We start from the raw sequence: 12,932 nt of genomic DNA, 5'->3' as shown, positions 1-12,932 counted from the left end.
GAACTGGGACAGCTGGCACTAGGCCAGCGTCACCAGTGCCCCCGAACTGCTGGGTTTCCCCTCTGTCATGGGAGGCTGGCGCTTAGGTATCTCTCAAGGGTGGAACCAGACAAGTTTATAAAAGAGCTTAACGAAATACCCGTTTCACAGCTCTCAGAGCCAGGCAAAGCTAAGTGCTCTGTGCAAGGTTCTTAGAGAGCAATTATGAAAATCTTTCTTGGGGGAGTCGGAAGCCTTGTGGTGGGGTGGGGGTGGCAGGGAGTGGGAAGAGGGAGGAGCAGGGTTGACAGCTTAGGCCCAGCTCTACCCCTTCTTGGAGGTGTGATCTTGAATAAGCGATTTCTCCATTCCTACCCTCAGTCTTTTCGTCTAATTCAAGTGGGGATAATTAGACCCACCTTGCTTGGTAATTTTTAAGATAGAGGATTTAATTAAGTGAAGTTCTTTGAACAGTGCTTAGCACACACTGATGCTTACTAAACTTTTCTTATGAATGAATGAATGAATGAATGAATGAGTGAAAGAATGAATGAACGAGGATAACTGTTGACCGTGCTGAGCTGTATATGCGGGTCTGAATCCCATACTGGTTTGGCTGGCTCTCTGCACTCACTATGCCTGGAACAGAGTAGTCACCTAATGTATATTTGCTGAAAAAATTCTTCTAAGTCCAACTTAAGGAAGTTTTCAGGCACACACACACACACAAAAATCATACACTGCATTCCAAAGTAGATAGAATTTATTCAGGTGATGATAATACCTCAAGTCTTCAGACCCAGTATCAGGAAGCCTCATCTGTGAACCAGGAAACAAGCAGAAACGGCCTCTGAACACATGAAAGTATAAAGTTCATGCGCCAATACTTATGACTTCTTTCCTAGAAATACCCTCTCTCATTTGTAACCTAGTTACTCTTGGCTTACAAACAACTCTCATTAAGGTTTTCAAGCCCACCTTAGACTAGAAGAAGCAAGTTGGAGAGGAAGAAATCCTGGAAGATAGAGAAGTACCTGTACAGAAACAATTCCAGGTTGGGCACGGTGCTCACGCCTGTAATCCCAGCACTTTGAGAGGCTGAGGTGGGAGGACTGCTCGAGCCCAGGAGTTCAAGACCAGCCTGAGCAACATGGCAAAACCCTATCTCCACACAATATACAAAAATTAACCAGGTGTGGTGGCATTGCCTGTAGTCCCAGCTACTTGGGAGGCTGAGGTGAGAGGACAGCTTGAACTCAGGAGGTCAAGGATGCAGTAAGCCATGACTGCACCACTGTACTCCAGTCTGGGTGACAGAGCATGACATTGTCTCAAAACAACAACAACAACAACAAAACTACCAAAAGACAAAACAAACAAACAAACAAACAAACACAATTCCAGCAGGAAGTTGGGCTTCAAATCCATAAAATAGGAATAACAAAAATTCAAGAAAACCCCATGATAATGGAAATCCAGGTAAATTGCCATTGGCAATTGGCTCCAGGTCCCTAGAAGTCAAGACCAGCAGGTGGCTATACATAAGCTAATGCAAGATTGCATTTGAAAAGATTGGAGTTTGTGGGCCCTACTTTCAATGTTCTGGTGGGGGTTCTTCTACAGCAATATTTCTCATTTATTGAGGACTTCATATATTCCAGGTGTTTTATGTACATGTCCTCATTTAATTTTACAATCAACCTATGAGATGGATACTGTTATCCTCTTAATAGAGAGCATGGCTTCTCATCCTTGGCACTGTTGACTTGTTTGCGGGGCTGTCCTGTGCGTTGTAGGAAATTCGGCAGCATCCCTGACCTCTGCCCACCAGATGCCAGTAGCATCCCCCACCTCCCAGTCATGACAACAAAAATTGCCAGATGCCCCTGGTACAGAATTGGCCCCAGCTGAGAAAATATTAGAAATGTGGGAACTGAGGCTCAGAGAGGGTGAGAGTTGTCCAAGATCACACAGCTTGCAAGTGGCTGGGCTGGGATTTACACCCAGGTCCACAGGTGCCAGGCAGAGCACAAACTCTGAAGCCCTAGAGGTTGTGCATAGGTTACTCCACAGAGATTGCCAGGAGGCTCCAATGGGATCATATCTCAAAATAGAAGTCATAAGTGGCTGTTCTGAAGCCATCGGTGGCTGACCTAGGCTCGTTGGGGATGACCTTTACACTTGGGGACAAATTCCCCTGAACTGTATCCTTGGTCTCCCTGACTCTCTCCTCTCCTGCATTTCCATAGAGGTTTCCTTCCCACAATGTGGAAGCAGCAATGACGGACCATATCTGGGGCCTTGGTATCCCATTTTTGTTAGGCAACTGGTGTCTTTAAAGGGTGAATTTTGGGAAGAAATAATACCTCTTCTATCTGGCTTTATGGGGCTACCATCTGAGCTGGCTGTCCTCCTGAGGCCATAAGTCAAGGAGGACAGTTAGGGTTAATGGAACCCAAGGACCCCAGTGAATTCAGCGGGGCCCATGTTGAGGATTGCCCAGGCCGTAAGTGGGCTCAGCGACGAGCAGGGCCATCTGGCCTGGGTGCGAGAGGAGGAGTGTGGCAAGCTGTTTCCATCCCCGCCTTGGGGTGAGAGGGTGTTGATCCTCTGGCAGATCCTGGGTCAGGAAGGCAGGGCTTCAGCAGAGGAAGGGGCCTCTGCATCCTTCTGGGCCTCACTCACTCTTATCTGGGCCTGGAGGAGCTTGGGTGTTTTGGTGGGGGATGCTCTGGGGGATGGAGAGGGGCCTCCTGCACACGGAGGTAGACAGGGAGCTGAGCGCTTGCTGAGGCTGCTGAATCCGAGGCTGAGTGCTGTGGCAGGTGACACAGGTAACTTCGTCTAGTGCCGCCGTCTGTGTTTATTTCCTTCCTATCTCGCTTCCCCCACCCAGGGACATAGTGACTTCTTGTTTATTTTTAGTGCAGTGGTGTGATTATAGCTCACTGCAACCTCGATCTCTTGGGCTCAAGCGATCTTCCCACCTCAGCCTCCCAGTAGCCAAGACTACAGATGCGCACCACCACACCGGCTGTATTTTTTGTATTTTTGGTAGAGACGGAGTCTCACTATGTTGCCCAGGCCGGTCTTAAACTCCTGGGCTCAAGCGATTCTTCCACATTAGCCTCCTAAAGGGTTGGGATTACAGGTGTGAGCCCCTGTTCCCACCAACCTCTTGTTTAAAAGAGCTCAGCTGCGCTATGGGGAATGAAGGCAAGAGCTCCGAGGCTGTGCTTTAAGCACACCACCAAAGGGAGCTCTGTGCTCCCCTCCCCAGGACAGCAGGGATCAGTGAGAGGCCCCCAAAAGAGGTGGAATCTCGAAGGACAGGACTTGGAGCTGTCCCCACTCCATTAACAACTATGGAGGCAGAGGACTTCGGCCAGAAGATTCCTCACAGAAACCACCCTCCCCACGGTGAGCAGCTGGTTCAGATCTTGACCTAGAGGGATCGGGGAAGCACCCGAAACAATTTCACCATTATCTAGAAGGATGGCTTCACACACATGCAACAGCCTATTGGGAAGGTTTTTTTTTTTTTTTTTTAAGACAGGGTCTCACTCTGTCACCCAGGCTGGAGTGCAGTGGCACCATCTCGGATCATTGCAACCTCTGCCTCCCGGTTCAAATGATTCTCATACCTTAGCCTCCTGAGTAGCTGGGATTACAGGTGTGCGCCACCATGCCTGGCTAATTTTTGTATTTTTAATAGAGACGGGGCTTTGCCATGCTGGCCAGGCAGGTCTCAAACGCCTGGCCTCAAGTGTCCACCCACCTCGGCCTCCCAAAATGCTGGGATTACAGGCATGAGCCACATGCCCGGCCACCATACACTATTACCAGTGGTTTTTCCTGGGGAAATAGAATTTTGCATAACTTCTCTGTACTTTTTCATTGTTTGTGTGCTTGCCTGTTAACAAACCTAGAGTCAGTCTTCCATATCCATGGGTGCCGCATCTGTGGGCTCAACCAACTATGGGCCAAAAATATTCAGAAACAAAGATGGGTAGTTGCATCTGTACTGAACATGTACAGACTTTTTTCCTTATGGTTATTCCCTAAACAATACACGATGGCAACTAATTATACGACATTTATATTGCATTAGGTATTACAAGTAATCTAGAGATGATTTAAAGTACAGGCATATGTTGGAGACACAGCAATGAAGTGAATATCACAGTACACTTGAGTTACACAAATTTTTGGCCTCCCAGTGATGTGTACACTATACTGTAGTCTATTAAGTGTGCAATAGCATTATGCCTAAAAACAATGTACCCATCTCAATTAAATAATACTTTATGGCTAAAAAATGTTAACAATCAGCTGAGTTTTTATTGAGTCATAATCTTTTTGCTGGTGGACGGTCCTGCCTTGATGTTGATGGCTGCTGACTGATCAGGGTGGTGGTTGCTGAAGGCTGGGGTGACTGTGGCAATTTCTTAAAATAAGACAATGTAGTTTGTTACATCAATGGACTCTTCCTTTCATAAAATATTTCTCTGTAGCATGCGGTGCTGCTTACCATTTTAGCCATGGTAGAACTTCTTTCAAAGTTGGAGTCGATCTTCTTAAACCCTGCAGCTGCTTCATCAACTAAGTTTATGGAATATTCAAAATCCTTTGCTGTCATGCCAACCATGTTCACAGTATTCACACCAGGAATAGATTCCATCTCAAGAAACCAATTTCTTTGCCCATTTTTAAGAAGCAACCTCTCATCGATTCAAGTTTCATTATGAGATGGTGGCAACTCAGTCACATTTTCAGGCTCCGCTTCTAATTCTAGTTCTCTTCCTGTTTCTACCACATCGGCAGTGACTTTCTTTACTGAAGTCTTGAACCCCTCAAGGTTATCCTAAGGATTGGAATCAATTTCTTCAAAACACCTGTTAATGTTGGTATTTTGACCTCCTCCCATGAATCACAAATGCTCTTAATAGCATCTAATAGAATGGTGACTCCTTTCCAGTAGGTTTTCAATTTACTTTGCCCAGGTCCACGAGAGGAATCACTATGTATGACAGCTGTAGCCTTACGAAATATATTTCTTAATAACAAGACTTGAAAGTCAAAACTAAGACCAGGCACAGTGGCTCACACCTGTAATCCCAGCACTCTGGGAGGCTGAGAGAGGTGGATCACGAGGTTAGGAGTTCAAGACCAGCCTGGCCAAGACGCTGAAACCCCATCTCTACTAAAAATACAAAAATTAGCCGGGCATGATGGTGGGCGCCTGTAATCCCAGCTACATGGGAGGCTGAGGCAGGAGAATCGCTTGAACCAGGGCGGCAGAGATTGCAGTGAGCCTAGATCACGTCACTGTACTCCATCCTGAGTGACAGAACAAGACTCCGTCTGAAAAAAAACAAAAAAAGAAAGAAAGTCAAAATTACTCCTTGACCAATGAACTATAGAATGGATGTTGCGTTAGCAGGCATATAAACCACATTAATCTGGTATCTCTCTATCAGAGCTCTTGGGTGACCAGGTGCATTGTCAATAAGCAGTAATACTTTGAAAGGAGAACCTTTTTTTTTTTTTTTTTCTGAGCAATAGGCCTCAGCAATGGGCTTGAAATATTTTGTCAACCTTACTGTAAACAGATGTGCTGTCATCCAGGCTTTGTTGTTCCACTGATAGAACACAGGCAGAAGAGATGTAGCATAATTCTAAAAAGCCCCATGAATTTTGGAATGGTGGGTGAGCACTAGCTTCAACCTAAAGTCACCAGATGCATTCGTGCCTAATAAGAAAGTCAGCCTGTTCTTTTAAGCTTGGAAGCCAGGCAAGGCATTGACTTCTCTCTAGCTATGAAAACCTTAGATGGCATCTTCTTCTAACAGAAGACTGTTTCATCTACATTGAAAGTCTGTCGTTGAGTGTAGCCACCTTCATGAATGACCTTAGTTAGATCTGCTGGAGAACTTGCTGCAGCTTCTACATCAGTACTTGCTACTTTGCCTTGCACTTGTATGTTATGGAAATGGCTTCTTTCCTTAAACCTCATGAACCAAACTGTGCTAGCGTCAGACTTTTCTTCTGTAGCTTCCTCACCTCTCTCAGCCTTCATAGAATTGAAGCATGTTAGAGTCTTGCTCTGGATTAGACTTTGGCTTTAGGGAATGTTGTAGCTGGTTAGATCTTCTATCCAGATCACTCAGACTTTCTCCATGTCAGCAATAAGGCTGTTTCACCTTCTTATCATTTGTGTATTCACTGGATTAGCACTTTTAATTTCCTTCAAGAACTTTTCCTTTGGGTTCACAACTTGGCTCACTGGTGCAAGATGCCTCGCTTTAGGCTTATCTCAGCTTTCAACACATGCCTTCCTCACTAAGCTGAATGATATCTAGTTTTCGGTTTAGAGGGAGTGACATGCAACTCTTCCTTTCACTTGAACACTTCGAGGCCATTGTAGAGTTATTAATTGGCCTAATTTCAATACTGTTGTGTCTCAGGGAATAGGGAGGCCTGAGGAGAGGGAGAGAGATGGGGAACAGCCAGTCTGTGGAGCAATCAGAACCCACACAACACTTACGGATTAAGTTTGCCATATTGTATGGGCACGGTTCGTGGCATCCCAAAGCAATTACAATAGTGACATCACCGATCACAGATCACTGTAACAGATATCATAATTAAAAAGTTTGAAATATTACAAGAATTACCAAAATGTGATACAGAGACATGAAGTAGGATCATGCTGTTGGGAAAATGACGCCAGGAGACTTGGTTGACATGGAGTTACCACAAACCTTCCATTTGTGAAAAACATGATCTCTTCAAAATGCAGTAAGATGAGGTTTGCCTGAATATGGGAGGAGGTTCATAGGTTATATGCAAATGAGGAACCTGAGCGTCTATGGATTTTGCAGATACCTGCAACCAATCCCCCACAGATACTGAGGGATGAATGTATATTGCCTTGAGAATAAGAAAACAACCAAACATCTTAGTTTTAAAAATGTATATATTTTTTCTGAGATTTGCATTTTTGCCCTATATTTTAAAGTAATTCTTAAGCACATCACAACATTTGATTTGATTTGTATTTTGGAAGGTTGTTTTGCATAAGTGAAAACCATCTGAAGTCTTATGACATGAGGTGAAGGGTGAAAAATGATTTTATTAAAAATACAAGGTAGAGGCCGGGCGCAGTGGCTCATGCCTGTAATCCCAGCACTTTTGGAGGCCGAGGCAGGCAGACACTTGAGGCCAGGTGTTTGAGGCCTGCCTGGCTAACATGGCAAAACCCCGTCTCTATTAGAAATACAAAAATTGGCTGGATGTGGTGGTGGGCACTTGTAATCCCAGTTACTCGGGGGGCTGAGGCAGGAGAATCGCTTGAACCCAGGAGGCAGAGATTGCAGTGAGCTGAGATTGCACCACTGCACTCTAGCGTAGGCGACAGATGAGACTCCATCTCGAAAAAAAAAAACAAAAACAAACAAACAAAAAAAACAACCAAGGTAAAATATGTTTGTAAAGTGGGAAATATGTTTTCCTCCCATCTAATTACTGCAGAAGTTTCCAAAGTGTAAGAGTTGCTGAGCCCTGTGCCGGGTGCTTCAGAGAGTGGTGCAGTGGCTGGGGACATGGCTCCAAAGTCTGACAGTCAGGTTCTACGGCCAGTTCCCACTCAATCACCAATCACCGTGGGGGAAGTTTCTCAACCACCCGAGGCTCAGTTTTCTCACCTATAAAGAGAGAAGAATCATGCTGGTATCAGTGCAGGACACAGAAATCATTCAGGGTGTGGTAAGCAAGATTTAACACATGGAACGAGGGGCTTACAAAATTATTTGAAGGGCTGAGGGAGCAAGTTCTAGGTAGGGCCTCCAGAAACCGTGTTTAGAATTGACCTTCTGGGGAGCTATTACCTCTGGGTCCTGCTCAACACAAACACCCTAACTGCCAGTCAGGAGGTGGGAAGGCAGATTTAGAAGCCACCACTGCAACTGTTGTTTATTTGTTTGTTTATTATTTTTTTGTAGAGACAAGGTCTCACCATGTTGCTCAGGTTGGTCTCAAACTCCTGGCCTCAAGCTATCTGCCTGCCTCAGCCTCTCAAAGTGCTGGGATTACAGGCGTGAGCCACCGCACCTGGCGCGCAGCTGCCTCTTGGTACCCATGCATAAGGGCCACTGGAGACTACTGGAGAAAAATCTCGTATGTCCCAAACTTTGCATGTCAGAAGAAACAACTAAAAAGAGAGGAGAAAGAGGCTTTTCCTCTTTTCCACCCACAAAAATCACACTAGAGCATCTAATTGGCAGAACCTAATTCATATCCAAAATCCTAGGTACAAGGGAACTAGGAAAAGCAGTTTTTAGTTTTCTAATCTTGTCAATAAAAGGTGACCTAGGCCGGGCGCGGTGGCTCACGCCTGTAATTCCAGCATTTTGGGAGGCCGAGGTGGCGGATCACAAGGTCAGGAGATCGAGACAATCCTGGCTAACACGGTGAAACCCTGTCTCTACTAAAAATACAAAAAATTAGCCTGGCGTGGTGGCGGGAGCCTGTAGTCCCAGCTACTCGGGAGGCTGAGGCAGAAGAATGCCGTGAACCCAGGAGGCGGAGCTTGCAGTGAGTCGACATCGCGCCACTGCACTCCAGCCTGGGCGACAGAGCGAGACTGAATCTCAAAAAAAAAAAAAAAAAAAAAAAAAAAAAAAAAAAAAAAAAAAAAAAAAAAAAAAGTGACCTAGTCTGGGTCCTGTGAGAAGCAGAGGACAAGAATTAAACATGCAAGGATTTTACTAGGGAAAATGCCTGGGAAGAAAATAGGGAGCGAGCCAGGCAAGGCTTGGAGAGCCCTCAGATTGCAAAGCAAGTTTGACTCTAAGTGAAGAAGAGAGGAGAGAGGGTTGGGTAGAAGAAGCATTGTAGGCTGTGCAAACTTGGAAAGTTTCTGCAAAGCCGTCTGGGAGTCCTTGAACCACAGTTGGCCGCGAAGCAAGTCCCACATCCCCAAGGAATGGGTCTGGTTAGTTAAGTATCCCTGCTATACTCAGTCATGGATAGGAACATCCCATGGGGATACATTTCAAAGCAGAGCCGCTGAGACTCTGGGCGGTTCCATTACCTGTAATAGGAAGTTTGCAAGGCAGTGCTCATGACTGCCCCTCTAGGTGCTCAAGGGTGGAATGGAGTTTGAATAAGTGAATCCACAGCACCCACCCTGATAGCAATGCCTGTTTCCTAGGGTAACTTGAGGGTTAAATGAGATAATATGAGCATAGCAGTAGAACAGTGCTTGGCATACAGCAAGTAAGTGCTCAGGAACTGTTAAGAGTTCATGGGAGATTCAAAAACAAGGAGACCCCGTCTTGCTCTCCACGTCCTCCCCAGCGTCTGTGGGAGACCACGCTGAGCATCCTGGGAAACAAATCCTCATAGGAAGGCGTGCTGCAGGCCTAGAGGGTATACACTGGCTGCGCGTCCTCATCAGCAGGGAAGCATGTCACAATATGGATGGGCTCCAAGCCCCACCCTGGACGTTCTGATTCAGCTGGTAGGGTGGCTGTGCATAGGTTTCACGTGAAGCCTGTGGTTCTGAGGCCCAGGTAGGTTTGGGACTACCATGGGGAAAGAAGGCAAGAAAGACTTTGAAGAAGAGATGGAGCAAGATGAATAGGAGTTGAAAGTGAAGGAGCAAACATTCCAGCTGGAGGGAGTACTGCCTACAAAGCAGGGTCGTTTCAAGGAACTCAGGGTGTTTGGGGAACCACAAGGATCTCAGTGTGGTTGGTTGTAGGATTGTTTTGCTCTTACTGAACATTTACTAGTGGCCAGGTTCAGCCCAAAGGCCTAGCATGCCTGCATCACTGAGTCCTCTCAATGGCCCTATGAAGTCGGTATCATTATCACTCCACTTTGCAGATGAGGCAACTGAGGCTCAGAGAGGCTGAGTGACTTCCTCCAGGTTACACAGTTTTTGTTTTGTTTTGCGGGGGATGGAGTCTTACTCTGTCACCCAGGCTGGAGTGCAGTGGCGTGATCCTGGCTCACTGCAATCTCCACCTCCTGGGTTCAAGTGATTCTCTTGCCTCAGCCTCCTGAGTAGCTGGGACTACAGGTCCCAGGCATGCCACTATGCCTGGCTAATTTTTGTATTTTTAGTAGAGATGGGGTATTGCCATGTTGTCCAGGCTGGTCTCGAACTCTTGACATCAGGTGATCCACCCCCTCAGCCTCCCAAAATGCTAGGATTACAAGTGTGAGCCACTGCACCTGACCTACAGTTATTTTTAAGATGAAGTCAAGCCAGACGTGGTGGCTCATGCCTGTAATCCCAGCACTTTGGGAGGCAGAGGTGGGAGGATCACTTGGGGCCAGGAGTTCAAGACCAGCCTGGCCAACATCGCAAAACCCCATGTCTACTAAAAAATACTAAAATTAGCCGGGTGTGGTGGCACACACCTGTAATCCCAGTTACTCAGGAGACTGAGGCACTAGAATGGCTTGAACCTGGGAGGCGGAGGTTGCAGTGAGCCGAGATCACACAACTGCGCTCCAACCCAGGAGACAGAGGAGACTCTCAAAAAAAAGATGAAGTCAAGGCTAGAATCCATTTGTGTCCAAAGCCCCGTACTGTTGATGCTCCTGGGAGAAGCTGCAGGAGCAAACGGGATCAGTAAGGGACGTGTGTGTGTAAAGTGTGGCATCTAGGAACACAAGCTTCCGTGTCATCAGAAGTGGGTTCAACCTGCCACTCATTGACTGTGTGGCCTTGGACAAGTCATTTAGCCTCCCTATGCCTTGTCTTCATCTGAAAAGTGAAGTTGTGATGCCCACCTTATGTGATGACACGCATTGTAATAGGAAAAGCACTCAGCACAGGGCCGGGTACACAGGAAACACACTGTGATTGGGAACTGTTACTACTCACTTATGCAAATGCATCAGGACTTCAACTTGCAGGTGAGGAAGAACCCAGAAGCGTTTCAAGCAGGGAGATTGTGAATATCCCAGAGGCCTACTAGGAAGTAAAACCTCAAGTTAAAGAAATGCCATGCAAATGGTGAGCTTTCAGGCACCACCCAGTGGCCAAGGAGGCCTTGGGGCAGGTGTGAATTGCAGACACGGCTGGCTTTGTGCAGTTCAGGGAGTCTCACCACATCCTCAGTACCCACCCCCACCCCACCCAGTGCAGCAGAGAGCAGCTTAAGTCACCCCAGAAAATCTGAGATGCTTCCCCAGCTGAGCTGGGGAGAAAGCCATCTCACAGTGCCCAGTGTGACCATATTTGTGACCATGTTGGTGCCACAATCTGATAGCGATTCAGTGTATGAGACCATTCTTGCATTGCTATAAAGAAATACCTGAGACTGGGTAATTTTTAAAGAAAAGAGGTTCCCTTGGCTCACCGTTTCCCAGGCTGTCTGGGAAGCATAATGCTGGCATCTGCTCAGCTTCTGGGGAGGCCTCAGGAAACTTACAATCGTGACGGAAATTGGAGGGGGAGCACACAAGTCACATGGCCAGAGCAGGAACAAGAGAGCAAGGGGGGAGGAGCCGCACACTTTTAAATAACCAGATCTTGTGATAACTCACTATTGCAAGAACAGCACGGGCGTGGGTGTGTGGGGTGGTGCTAAAGCATTCGTGAAAAATCACCCCCATGATTGATCACCTCCCACCAAGCCCTACTTCCAACATTGGGAATTACAATTCACATGCGATCTGGGACCAGATCCAAACCGTATCACTCAGTTCCTTAACTATTAAGACAATACACCAAAATGTGAAGTGTAGTTATTCCTTGGGTGGAATCACTGGTGGTTCTTTCTCACTCCCTTGTGTTTTTGTATATATGCCACCCTGAATATGTGCTGATTTTGTTTTGTTATTTGGAAAAGCAAAATAAATGTTATTTAAAAGGACAAAAAGAATCCCCTCTGTGGGAGACTGACTCACACCTCCCACAGCTACACAGTGAGGGGTGCTCCTCTGCAGGAACAGGGCAGTGAAAAACGTGGGAGTTGCCAGTCCTTTGTCCTCATCTGCAAACCCATGATGCCTTGTGTGTGGTTTAAGGCAGAGGTCTCCAAACTTCTTAGTCTTCAGACCACTTTACACTCTTAAAAATCACTGAGTGACGAGGCACAGTGGCTCACACCTGCAGTCCTAGCAATTTGGGAGGCTGAGGCAGGAGAATCACTTGAGCCCAGCAGTTTGAGATCAGTCTGGGCAACATAGTGAGACCTCATCTCTACAAAATATTTAAAAATTAGCCAGGCATGGTGGCGAGTAGCTGGGACTCCAGCTACTCAGGAGGCTGAGGTGGGAGGATTGCTTGAGCCCGGGAAGTTGAGGCTGCTGTGAACTGTGATCACAGCACTGCACTCCAGCCTGGGCAACAGAGTGAGACCCTGTCTCAAAAAAAAAAAAAACAAAAAGAAGAGAAAAGTGAAGAGAAAAGTCATTGAGAGTTTTGTTATATTTTTTGCTAATTGTCATAGTAGAAATTAAAACTGAGAAATTTTAATTAATTAATTAATTTATTTATTTAAAGTAGTAGTTCTCAACCAGGGGCAGTTTTATCTCCCAGGTGATACTTGACAAGACTGGAAGCCATTTTTGTTTCTCACAGCCAGGGATGGGGCATGCTACCAGCATCTAGTGTATAGTGAGGCCAGAGACGCTGCTAAGCATCTGAGATGCATCCTACCATATACAGATGTGCCCCCTATAAACAGAATTGTCTGGCCCAAATATCAATAGTGCCAAGGTTGAGAAACTGATTTAAAGTGAGGATAATAAATTCATCACATGTTAACACAAAACATGGTTTTATAAGAAATAACACAATTTTCCAAATTAAAACCAATTAAAGGAGTGGCATTATTTATTATGCATAATAATGTAATAATACATTATTACTGTATTTTTGCAGGTCTCTTTCATGATTTGCTTCACAAGAGACAGCTGGATTATTTTTT

This window comes from Rhinopithecus bieti, unplaced genomic scaffold (genome assembly GCF_001698545.2).
Source record: "Rhinopithecus bieti isolate Rb0 unplaced genomic scaffold, ASM169854v2 scaffold_14826, whole genome shotgun sequence".
NCBI classification, from domain to species: domain Eukaryota; kingdom Metazoa; phylum Chordata; class Mammalia; order Primates; family Cercopithecidae; genus Rhinopithecus; species Rhinopithecus bieti.
This window is presented reverse-complemented; position numbering follows the sequence as displayed.